The sequence below is a fragment of the Cervus canadensis genome, chromosome 1, assembly GCF_019320065.1.
Source record: "Cervus canadensis isolate Bull #8, Minnesota chromosome 1, ASM1932006v1, whole genome shotgun sequence".
Taxonomy (NCBI): Eukaryota; Metazoa; Chordata; class Mammalia; order Artiodactyla; family Cervidae; genus Cervus; species Cervus canadensis.
Window position 1 is genome coordinate 123,670,538 of NC_057386.1, and position 12,534 is coordinate 123,683,071.

Here is a 12,534-nt window from a genome sequence, read left to right on the forward strand (position 1 = left end):
AAAATACTTCTGTGGGAGAAGGCGAGGGTGGGATGTTTCGAGAGAACAGCATCGAAACATGTATATTATCTAGGGTGAAACAGATCACCAGCCCAGCCTGGATGCATGAGACAAGTGCTCGGGCCTGGTGCACTGGGAAGACCCAGAGGAACCGGGTGGAGAGGGAGGTGGGAGGGGGGATCGGGATGGGGAATACATGTAAATCCATGGCTGATTCCCGTCAATGTATGACAAAAACCACTACAATACTGTAAAGTAATTAGCCTCCAACTAATAAAAATAAATAGAAAAAAATAAATAAATATTTTCTGAAGTTATTTTTCTAGAATATTTTATTTATGTTTTTTCTTTTAAAATTAAACAATTTAATTATCTTTTAAAATCAAAAGGCAAAATACAAATGACAAAATTAAAGTAACATTTTAAGATGAACTATTTCAATAAAGCTAGAGATGTTAATTTTTAAATTTAATTTAATTCCAATAAATATTAAAAAATAAGTGCTTGCTTTGGCAGCACATACGCTAAACCTGGAACGATACAGAGAAGATTAGCATGGCCCCTGCACAAGGATGACACACAAATTCATGAAGCATTCCATACTTTTGTAAAGTAATTAGCCTCCAATTAAAATTAATTAATTAATTAATTAAAAATAAATGGGAAGGAAATCTGAAAAAGAGGGGATATATGTATACGTATAGCTGATTCACTTTGCTGCAGCAGAAACTAACACAACACTGTAAAGCAATTAAACACCAACAAAAATGAATTAAAAAAAGAAGCAGCAAAGAATAAAACTGCTAACAATCCTAGAGTTCAAATGTCTGATAGTTAATGTAAAGAAACATAAGACACTTCACGCATTTTACATCTAGATCTATGTATATTCAAGTTTAAGAGTGATGTGAGTCTTTAATATTTCAAAATGATCCTCTGTGCTATGTTAGTTACATACTGCTGTACACCAAATTACCATAAACCGAGCAGTTTAAAACAAGACAGATTTACTATCTCACAATTTCTATGGTCAAGAGTCCAGACTCAGGGACTTCCCTGGCAGTCCAATGGTTGAGACTTCGAGATCCCAGTGCAGGGGGCACAGGTTGATGCCTGGTCAGGGAAGTAAAATCTCGCACACACAAAAAAAGAATCCAGGTTCAGTTCACCTCTTATTAAACTGCAGTAAAGATGTCAGTCAGGGCTGGGGTCTCAGCTGAGATTCAGATGGGGAAGGAACTACTTCCAAATTCACGTGGTGGTTCAGCACTCAATTCTTTACGGGCTGCCAGACTGAGAAGAGAATCTCAGCTCCTTCCTGGATGTTGGCTGGAGACCATCCTCAGTCTCTTGCCATGTGAGTCTCTCCATATGGTGGCTTACTTCATGAAAGCCAGCAAGGAGGAGTCAACAGGGAGAGTCTGCAAGCAAGACAGTAGTTACATCTCATGCAAGGTAATCACAGATGTGAAATCCTATCAGCCTGGCTGTATTCTATTGGTTAAAAGCAAGTCACAGATCCTGCCTACTCAAGAGGGGAGAAGATGATACAGGAGTGTGAATGCCAGAAGGTAAGAATTAGGTGGGGCGGGGCGGGGGGGCACGGGGGCTGGCATTTTAGACTCTGTACCCCATAATGGCCATGCACCTTGCTTGCAAAGACTGCACTAATGTGTGAGTACATTCAGAACCACAAACTGGAATGCAAGGAGAAGCCTGAGAGTTTCTTACATATTTATGCTATCAAAGAGGAAGGATTTAGCAAGATAATATAGTATATTGAGTTGGCAAAAAAGTTCATTCAGATTTTTCCCCTAAGATATTCTGGAGGGACTTCCTTTGTGGTCCACTGCTTAAGATTTCACCTTCCGATGCAAGGGGTGCTGTTTTGATCTCTGGCTTGAGGATCCCTCATGCCTCACAGCCGCTCCCACCCCCAAAGAAGCAAAAGCAGTACTGTAACAAAGTCAATACTTTAAAAAAAAAAAAAGATGTTCTGGAAAAATCTGTGGGAACATTTTGGCCAGCCCAATATTTGCTCTTATAGGAATGCTTCCAATTTTCAAATTATCCCTCCACTAGAACCAGAACTAGAATGTTCATCTCCAATGTTGACAGCAGCACTACCCATGAACCTTTACTGCATTCAGACACAATTGTTATTTTAAAGTCTAAGAAATGGGGAGATGTTCTGAATGATGTTAATCAGGACAGAACATGTTGAGGACTACAGGTTGCTCTGTGACAGCCCCGGATACCAAGTGACAGACATCTCCATGTGTTTTTAATAAATTCTTTCTTTCTTTGTGCATTGCTATTTGTTGTTGTTCAATCACTAGTGTCCAACTCTTTGTGATCGCATGGATGTAGCACACCAGCCTCCTCTGTTCTCCACTTATCTCCAAGGGTTTGCTCAAATTCATGTCCAAGCATTCTTTGCCCATGCTTATGATATGTGAGGAAGCTTGAGTACCCTAACATGGCAGCTGAGTCCCTCAAAAAGAATAATCCATGAAAGAGAGCAAGAGTGCAAGGTAGAAGCTATGACCTAGTTTTAGAATTCACACACCGTCATTTTTGCAATAATCTTCTAGTTACACAGCTTATTCCTAGTCAATGTGGGAGAGATCTATACAAGGGTATCGGTGGTAGGCAGAATTCTAAAATTACCCCCAAGACTCCTACTTCCAGGTGTATGTGCCCAGTAGAATCTTCCCTCCCTTGGGTATAAGTGAGATTTGTGAATATAATGGGCTGTCACTCTCATGGTTATGTGATGCTATCTGGCAGAAGAGATTTTGCAGATGTAGTTAAGGCCCCTAATCGGTTGACTCTGAGTTAATCAAAAGGGAAAATATCCTGAGTGGCCCGAACTAATCAGGTAAGCCCTTAAAAGAGACCAGGGAGATTTAAAGCAAAGAAGAAAATGAAAGGCAAAAAAGATTTCTCTTGCTGGCTTTGAAGAAGTAAATAACTATGTACGAATTGCCTATGGAGAAGGCCATTTAGCAAAGAGCCGAGAACAGCCTCTAGGAGCTAATAGTGTTGCCCAGTCAACAGCTAGCAAGAATATGAGCACCTCCATTAGACAACCAGAGGGAAGTAAATTCTGCCGGTGACCTATGAACTCAGAAGAGGACTCTGAGCCTGAGATGAGATCACAACCCCATTGATACCCGATTTCAGCTTTGGGAAGCCCTGAAAAGAGATCTTCTGACCTACAGAAATTATAAGAATAAACAGGTGCTGTTTTAAGTGGCTAAATTTATGGTAATTTGTTACACAGCAGTAGAAAATGAATACCAGTGTGAGTATCAGAAGGCAAAATTACTGGGGGCCATCTTGAGACTGGCTACTAGAACCTGATACTGTTAGATTTTTAATTTTTGTTTTTCTTGTCAGTGTCAGTCCACTAATCTTCCCTCTCATATGCATACCTTCTTTACACTTCACTCACTCACTCAACTTCTCCTCCCTTGATTCCTTCATTCCACAACAATTCCTGATCCCCTACTTTATTCTCACCCAGTGGATTACTGGGGACACAGAAGCGAGTCACGTGTGTTCCCTGACCTTCCAGAGTTCCAGTTTGGAGCAGGAACATTCCATGGTATTCCTCAGTCTCCTTAAAGCTACTCCCAACATAAGCCATACATGGTTCAGACCCCAGGACTTTCCAGAAACCTGTTTCAGCACATTGATCCATCACCAAACCACAAATTTAACCCCCAAAGCATTGATGTACAGCAGATTCTGCTGAAGTTTCCAAGTAGAGACCAAGGATGGTATTATATCATATGCATGCATGTGTGATAAGTTGCTTCAGTCATGTCTAATTCTTTGTGACCCTATGGACTGTAGCTTGTCAGGCTCCTCTGTCCACAGGATTCTCCAGGCAAGAATACTGGGGTGGGTTGCCATGCCCTCCTCTAGAGAATCTTCTGACCCAGGGATTGAACCTGCATTTCTTATGTCTCCTGCATTGGCAGACAGGTTCTTTACAACTAGTTCCACCTGGGAAGCTCACTATATCACATATTACAAGCCAAATGTTATCAAACTTTGTATTAAACTTCTCTGTCCTTAAGCTCTATGATTCAGAATGTCTTCTCCCAATCCTTCCCTGCTAAATATCTTTATTACTCTGATAAGTTCTTTTTTGTTTTCATATTCCACTTGGCAAAACAAAAGCTTCATGAGAAACCCAATCAATGTGGACATGGGTGAATGAGGGGCTTGCTTCCCTGATTCTGCAGGCAGCTCCACCCTAGCCCTTGTGACGGTAGACCAGGTACTTCGGTAGACCAGGTACTTTCTGTCTCAGTTGCCTGGCCTGCATTCTGGTAAAGTCCCCAAGCGAAGAATGGAGGCTCCTCGGGGACCCCAATCAGGCTTTTGAAGTTCTTGGAGGAAGGTGTTAGGTAAATAGCAATTCCAGGTAACGCTGTCTAGGGCCTTCAGATTGACGGCACTGGAGAAGATCAAAGGCCGTGTGGACAGCACCTAAGATCCAGCTTCCAGAAAACTGCAGTGACCCCAGCCAGGGCTTCTCAGGGTCCCTCTGGGTTTGAGACTGAGTAGCTGAATGTCCTGGTCATCATTCTGGAAGGCAGTTCCCCACGCTGGTAACATGCATCTTCATCATCCTCCCATCTCCTGACGAGGTTCTGTCTTCACTTGCTCGTCACACACTCTCACTCAGACCTGTGGCTTGAATACCCTCCTTATGATGACTCATCAGTCTCCTGCTCTGCCTTCTCCCCTGAGTCCCAGACTCATTATACAGCTGCTAACTGATACATCCACTGGGATGTCTAATGGGCATAGCAAACTTCCTGTGTCTAAAATGGATGTCTACTTCATCCTCCTCTCTCCCCAACAGCCCTCGGGGAAATCAACTCCTCCCCCATCTCAATAAACAGTTCCATCATCGCCCACCCAGTTGCTCAAGCCAGAAACCAAGGAATTATCTTTGATTCTTCTCTTTCTCCCATCACCCAACGATAATTCATCAGCAAATTTTGTTGACTTTCCTTACTAAATGCATCCCCAGTACATTTTCTTATCTATGTCTGCATGACTCCCACCTTGATGGTCTGCGTCACTGCCATCTCAGGCCAGGGACCACAGTCGCCTTCTCACCATGCTCCCTGCTTCCTCTCCTGCAACTTCACAGTCTGTTCTCCACATAGTAACCTGAGAAAACATTACTTCCCTACTTAAGCTCTCCAAGTCATATGTCACTGACAAGCCCCTGTATGATCTGGCCCCTGCCTGGATCTTGAACTTCAACTCCTCCCACACTCCCCTGTACTCTGCTCTAGCCATAATAGCATTTGTTCTGATCACTGAACACATCAAGCTTGATCCAGTCTCAGGGCCTTTGCACATGCTGTTTTCTCTGCCGGGAATCCTTTCCTCTCTACCACCTATTGTATAGCTGGACCCTTCTGGCCATTCAGATCTCAGTTCAAAGTTCACCTCCACACAACCTATCCTGTCCTTGTGTACAGCTGGCCTACTTCATCAACCCTGGTTTGCCTTCCTCATTTTGTCATCTTTCCTCCATAGTTCCTATTACTACCCACCTCTCTTACTTTTGCTTGTTTGATTGTCTTCCCCCTAGAACTTCACTCCAAGAAGGCTCTCTGGTTCACTGCTCCATCTCCAGCACCTAGACCAGTGACTGACAAACAGGACCTGCTCAGGAAATTTCTCTCAGATTCACTCATTCATTTAGTCAGTACAAATTTATCGAGTGCTTACTGCTTAACGACTTGGGGAACCCCAGGGTACAAGGGGAACCAAGATGTCTGGTGTTGATGGGTTCCAATTCAGCCTTCACCATTACCAAGCTCCAACCTTTACTAACCAAGCCTCTGTTTCCTCATCCATAAGATTGTATACAGGGTAGGACTATTATGAACTAACTTGTAAAAGTCTACCAGACAACCTGGCACACTGTAGGTACTCATTAAATGAGTGCTTTCATCCCATGACCAAGGGTGGCTCTGTCTGCTAGAAAATGTGGATGCAAGCTGGGGTTGGGGTGGTGCTGAGACAGCTGTGGGACAGCTGGATGCCCTCATGGGAGAGAAATCAAAAACAGATGTGGGTGGGAGGACCCTCAGGCCAAATGCTGACCCACTTGGCCACTGGAACAAAGGAGACAGGACCATAAACAAGCCAAGAGAGATTATTAAAATAACAGAGAGAATGGGAACAGCCTCGGGGCCACAAGACCTCTTCCAGAGGCCTTCTAGGTCCAGCTCTGAGACTTCAGGTCAGGCCAAAAAATATCTCCAGGTCTCAGAGCCCTGCCTCCCACCCGGTGAACCTAGGAGTCTGCTGGCCAGGGGCAGAGAGAAGTCTGGCAGGGACTAAAAGATATCAGGCTCCTGGGCGAGATTTGAAAACAAAAGTTGTCTTTACCTTCATCAGAAAACTGTGCAGTCACAATAAAGAATGAGGATGCTCTTTATCTCTTAGAATGGTCTCTAAGAGATATTGTTGAGTATGAAAAGATGAATTTTTAAAGGATTTTTAAAAAAGCACGTACATGTGTCTGCTCATCTATCTAGTCACTACCTCTGGAAGGATGCTGATGGTTACTGAGGTTACTGATTGGGACATCCTTGGTGGTCCAGGGGCTGACTCCACTCTCTCAATGCAGGGGGCCTGGGTTCAAACCCTGGGCAGGGAACTAGATCCCACATGCCACAACTAAAGATCCCACATGCCATAATTAAGACTCGACACAGCCAAATAAATAAGTTAGTGGTGATCATTTTCTCTCCAGAGTGGAAATGAGGGCTTCAGGGGTGTGAAGGAAGGAAATCTTTTCACTAAAATGTTCTTTGCCTCTTTTGAATATTGAATTACTTGAGTACTGAATCACTATCTATTCAAAAATAAATGCTTAATATTTGAGAAGGAAAATGGTTTACCCCTCCTCTTCCATCAAAGGGAGTAAGGGATACCATACTTTTTCCAGAATGATCTATCTAAAAACTAAAGCCAGTTCCATTGCTCCTCTTTATAACCCTTCTCTGTTTAAATCCCTTCAGTGACACATAGTTAAACATATTGTACAACCTCAAAATAAGAATATTTGTTGAATGAGTGAGTAAGTGAATAAATGCATGAATAAACCAAATGCTTTCTCCCTTTATCTTTATGTACTGATACAGAAAAATGTCCACACTAAGTGAAAAAAGAAAGTCACAGAATATTTAGTCAAGAATGATCCTATTTTTGATAATTATACGTAAATGAATTCTACTGCAGTCATATTTACATAAATTATTATATATGTCTGTGCTATAAGTACATATATATTTATATACACATAAAATTATATTGCATATTAGCATATTCATTTATATATCATATACATTAGTATATACACACATATATATATAGTTATTAGCCAATAAACAGAAAAAATCTAGAAAGACTCCAAATTTGCTGGTTCTGTATCTTGATCTTAGTGATGATCGGTATGAAGATGGGTAAAAACTCACTAATCTGTACTTAAGAATTGTACGTATTCCTGTATATAGCTATATCTCAATCTTTTAAAAGGAAAAAAAAGACATATGCCCAAATATTATTAGATATCATCTCCTGGAATGGTTGGGATTATGTGGGCTTTGATTTCTAACATATATCTGAATATTTTACAGCAAACACACAATTATAAATCTCTTAAAAATATATATACCTTTAAATTCATATTTTATTTCCAACTCTTTAGTTTAGCACACAAACCCTTTCACTTCTTTAACTGCCTCCGCCCTTCCTTCCAACCACATCAAACTGCTTAAGCTCCCCAGTGCGTCATTCTGTTTCTCACCTTCAGGACTTTACTTTCCTGTTCTCTCTTCCTGAGATGCCCTCTCCCACGTCCTCAACTCCTCCCACATACCTACCTAAGTTCTTCTAGTCATTTAAGTCTCAACTGAAATGTCACTTCCTCCAGGAAGCCTCCCTTCACCTCACCAGGCTGGGTCAAATTCTCTAGAAACACTTTAGAGTTGCCTCTGTCGGTCTTGACTCACCTGTCCATCTCACTCATCCAACCGTGAGCTCCTTGAGGCAGAGACTGGAGTGATGTGGCCACAATCCCAGGGTGCCTTGGCACACAATTTGAAAATTGCTGCTCTAAACCAGAAACTAAGAGACAGAGGCCAAAGCTGCTCAAGAAGCAGTGGCAAGGGTTTGGTGTTTCCATGCTGGCTGAAGCACACTGACAAACATTCAGAGAAAACCTATTTGCAAAGAGAAGAAAAAGAATTAAAATATAGAAAAGAAGTTAAAAGGCCCCACCAGGAGCAAAACAAGAAAGGGCAACCACCTGATGCAGTATTGCCGGTAATTGGACTCCATCACCTCACCCCAGAATTCATGTCTGACATTGAACTCCTCATCTGTTGCCCTAAACCAGTTCCTTCCACGGTCTAACCTGCACTCAGGGACTGGTGGCAGCTCCATCCTTCTAATTGCTCAGGCCAAAACTTTGCATCATCCTTGATGTTCTCATTCTTTCAAATCCCAAATCCAACTAGTTAGCAAATTCTGTCATCGTTTGCCTTCAACAGATGTCCAGAACTTGAGCATTTCTCCGCATCTCCATGCTACTGGCCCAGCCACCATCCTCTCTCCCCCACACTAGGCCACGGCCACCTCACTGGTACCTCTGGTTCTACCTGGTCTGTTCTCAACTCCGTAGCCAAAGGGAACGTCTTATAAGTCTGTTCTGGACGCTGAACTCTAATGGCCCCCATCTTGCTCAGAGCCAAAGCCAAAGCCCAAGCCCTTAACATTGCCATGAGGCCCTCTGACCACAAAACCCATTCCTCTGGGTCTTCACGTCACTCCAAGCACAACAATTTCCTCATTGTTCCTCAGACGTGCCAGGCACAGTCCTGTCTCTGAATCTTTGCATGGCTCTTCTCACTGCCTGAAATATAGTCCCTCAGATAACCTGATGACTGGCTCCCTTACTTCCCTCAGTCATGGTTCAAATGTCACTTGCCAGCACGCTCATAAAACAGAAGCAGTGCCTGCCTCCTCCTAGCATTTCTGGGCCCCTCGCTTTTGGGAGGAATCACTGACTCAATGCGCTCATGTACAAAAACGTATATTTAGAGAATTAATTCCATTTATCACCAAATATTTACTGAGCATGTATTATGTCCCAGAATTGAATTGGGCAATGAGGACAGTTTAAAGCTGGCTTCCTCAAATGACCCAAAATTGGTGTCTTGAACCATGTTCCCCAGATAACTAACTATTCTTCCTCCAGTTCCTTTAATAGGGAAATATAATTTTGGAGGTACTTACAACCCATCGGAAATCCTGAGGTAGGCTCCCTGGGAAGTCCCAACACAGGTACAGTCATCAGCGGGGAATCTTAGGCCTGGCTCAGCTGTTATCCTCCCCTACCCTGCAAATCTAGCTACCAGTCTGGACTGCTGTGACAAAGTTGGCCCAGGAAGGAATTCAGCTCCTTCAGTTTGTGGGCTGCCACGGAAATCCCAGGGGCTGGGCTGCCAGGGCCATGAGCAGGAACGTAGGACGGGATATGGAGGCAACTTGATTTCTTTTTACTTTTTTCCTTCCTTTTTTCTTCTTTTTTTGGTGGGAAGGCTCCTTCACACACTCCCTCAAGTCAGGATTTCCTCACACTCTCCCTCAGCCAGGGCTTCTCACACCCTCCTTCAGTCAGAGCTCCTCACACCCGCCCTCAATCAGGGCTCCCTCACACGCTCCCTCAGCCAGGACTCCTCACACCCACCTCCCTCAGTGAGAGCTCCTCACCCAGGGCTCCCACAACACCCTCCCTCAGCCAGGGCTCCTCAGTCTTCCTTCACCTTTTTATATATATATTTAGTTAGTCATTTGGGGTTGCGTTGGGTCTTAGTTGCCGGCAGGGGCTCTTCCTCGGGCTATTTGCAGGGCACGTGTTTAATGGCTGTGGCGCTTCAGACTCTGTGGGTGTGGCGTGTGCGCATGTGCAGTGCGGGCTTGGTTGCCCCGCGGTATGTGCGATCTTAGTTCCCGAACCTGGAATAGAGCCCGAGTCCCCTGCATGGGAAGACAGATTCTTAACCAGGGCTTCCCTGCGGATGGTGAAGAATCTGCCTGCAATGCAGGAGACCTGGGTTCGATCCCTAGGTAGGGAAGATCCCCTGGAGAAGGGAATGGCAACCCATTCCAGTATTCTTGCCTGGGGAATCCCATGGATCGAGGAGCCTGGAGGGCTACAGTCCAAGAGGTCGCAAAGAGAGACTAACACACACAGAGAGACCACGAGGGAAGTCCCTTCCCTCACCGTTTTCTAACCTTTAATGTACTTAGACATATGGTTTTCGGGTTTCCCCTTGTACTCTTATCCCAGACTGTGCCAGTGTTCCAGGCAAGGACTAGCTTTTGGTAAAGAAATAGCAAATATGGCAAACGCCACCTGGACTGCCCCTCCCTAACGGTGGCAGACTTCAGTATTAGATTACAGTGTTCTTTCTCCCTGAGGCCTGGCCTCAGAACTGCTTTTTACACAGCCGTCTGGGAAGACACTATATGAGAGTTGCAAGGGGATTTCCTTCCCTGTTCTAAAACTTTCTACATGGCAGTCTGCTCTGCACCCCACAGCACTCATCAAGTCTCATTCTTGTCTGGAAACTTTCTTTTTTCTCTTGTTAAGAAGAAACTGCTGATGCTAGATGTTTGTGGAAAGTAGATAAACCCTCAAATGCTGTTTTTGGTGCTCCTAAGAACGTTCTGATGTTATTAAGAGAAAAGAAAAAAAATTAATAAAATAACTCCCCTTTGGGAGAGCAATTATTTATATCAAAAACATTTTTTAATGCCCACTCTTTCCTCTGAAAAGATTAATGTTTTGCAGTAAATCCGAACACAACACACTCTGACTCCCAGCATTTTTTGGCAGAACAGAAAATCCTGATGGCTCTTTTTGTCTGAATGGTTTATTTTCTTTCTCTGCATGGATCTCAGTTTCTCTGCCTTCTTCTTTCTGTTTCTCTCCTGTTCTCAGTCTCTTTATATTCCCAGCTCTGTGTGTATTTGTCTCTCAGTCTCAATCTCTCTGTCTCTCTTTACCTCCGTCCCCCTCTTTCCCAGTGGACTGGCAGCCCATCTCTTGTGGGAACCTGTCTCTGAATATTTCTCTCTGTGTGTGTACACATGCATGTGTTTGTCTATGTCTATGTATTTTCCTCTCTATCTCTGTATGTGGACTTATTGCTTTCAGTCTGTCAATTTCTCCATCTTACTCTGTGCGTTTGTGTCAGGCTTTCTCTACCTGAGTCTATCTTATCTTTCGTTCTACCACTTCCTTTGTTTGTGTCTCCATCTCTAAGTGAATTTCTCTTTCCCCATCACTCTCTCTTTTTATCTCTCTCTATCTCCTTATTTGAGTTTCCTCTTCCTTTTTCTCTCTTCCTCCCACTGCCCATCTATCTGTCCATCTTTCTCTCTTTCTGTCTTTGTATGTTTGTGTCTGTCTCTAAGCAAATCTCTCTCTCTCTCTCTCTCTCTCTCTCTCTCTGCTTTTCCCTCTCACCCACTCCTTGCCTCCAGTCCACCCTCAAAGTGTCTGTTTGTCTTTGTCCTTCAATCTCCCTCTCTCTGTCTCTGTGCTTTTTGTTCTCGCCAACCCCTTGCCTCCAATCCACCCGTTTCTCTTTTTCTCCTTCCCCTTTCCCCCTAGAGCCCTGAGCTTGGGTGCAGACAACAAGACAGTGAATATAAACTGAAAAGTCACCCAGAGGTTTCCAGGCCACCAGATGCGCACCATATTTAGACAGAACAGCTGGATAATTTAACGACTTCCTTGTTTTCCCCGGAACATGGGCCGCCAGGGCGTTTCAGACAGTGAGTCTGTGTGAGGACGCACAAGTGTACGCACCGTGTGTTCCCTTTGGGACCTTGTGCACACGTCACCATTCTCTAAAAGTTCCCACTCATATCCTTTAGTGTAATCCCAGTCATATTTCTTTTCCCCACAACGTCCCTCTTTTTCCTCTTCCTGTGCCATCTGGCTTAGAGACCTGGAGCTGTTTAAGCATCTCAGAGACCTCCCACCTCCATCCTGTGATCCTCATCATGGTCTCGTGAGTGAGGTGTCTGGAAAGAGAAAAGAAAATGAGGTAGGAAGATCTAGAAGAAGAACTAAGGAGAAAGCTCAAAAGAAAACCCTCAAAGGCAGGGCATTGTGTTATTCTTGGTTCCATTTTACAGATGAAAAAGTGGGTAGGCCAACTCTGTAGCCCCAAAGTTCATCAGAACCACTTTTCTAACCCAGAACTGTTAGCTCCCAGCAAGCAACTCAACTCCCAGCGTCACAGTCCAGCAAAGCAGAAGACTTTACCGAGGCAGGAGGTGCAGTGGGCATCAGCTCAGGTCTGCTTGCACATTGCTCCACTGGAACGCAGAAGCTGTGTGGCCTTGGGCAAGCTGCTACAGTTCTGGAAGCCTTCTGTTTTCTCACCTGGAGAAGGGAAATACTAATAG

At 43.9% G+C, this 12,534-nt stretch overlaps 1 long non-coding RNA gene and 1 other non-coding gene across 2 annotated transcripts; one reads left to right on the forward strand and one right to left on the reverse strand.

The window, feature by feature from the left end:
• Positions 1 to 500: 500 nt before the first annotated feature.
• LOC122425044 lies at positions 501 to 607 on the forward strand. Its single transcript, XR_006264662.1, has one exon. It is a non-coding gene; the product is annotated as a U6 spliceosomal RNA (small nuclear RNA).
• A 699-nt stretch (positions 608 to 1,306) lies between these two features.
• LOC122422214 lies at positions 1,307 to 12,044 on the reverse strand. The gene is made up of 3 exons (XR_006263754.1): positions 11,930 to 12,044; positions 8,061 to 8,270; positions 1,307 to 1,421 (listed from the first exon to the last, which is right to left on the reverse strand). It is a non-coding gene; the product is annotated as an uncharacterized LOC122422214 (long non-coding RNA).
• Between the last annotated feature and the right edge of the window lie 490 nt (positions 12,045 to 12,534).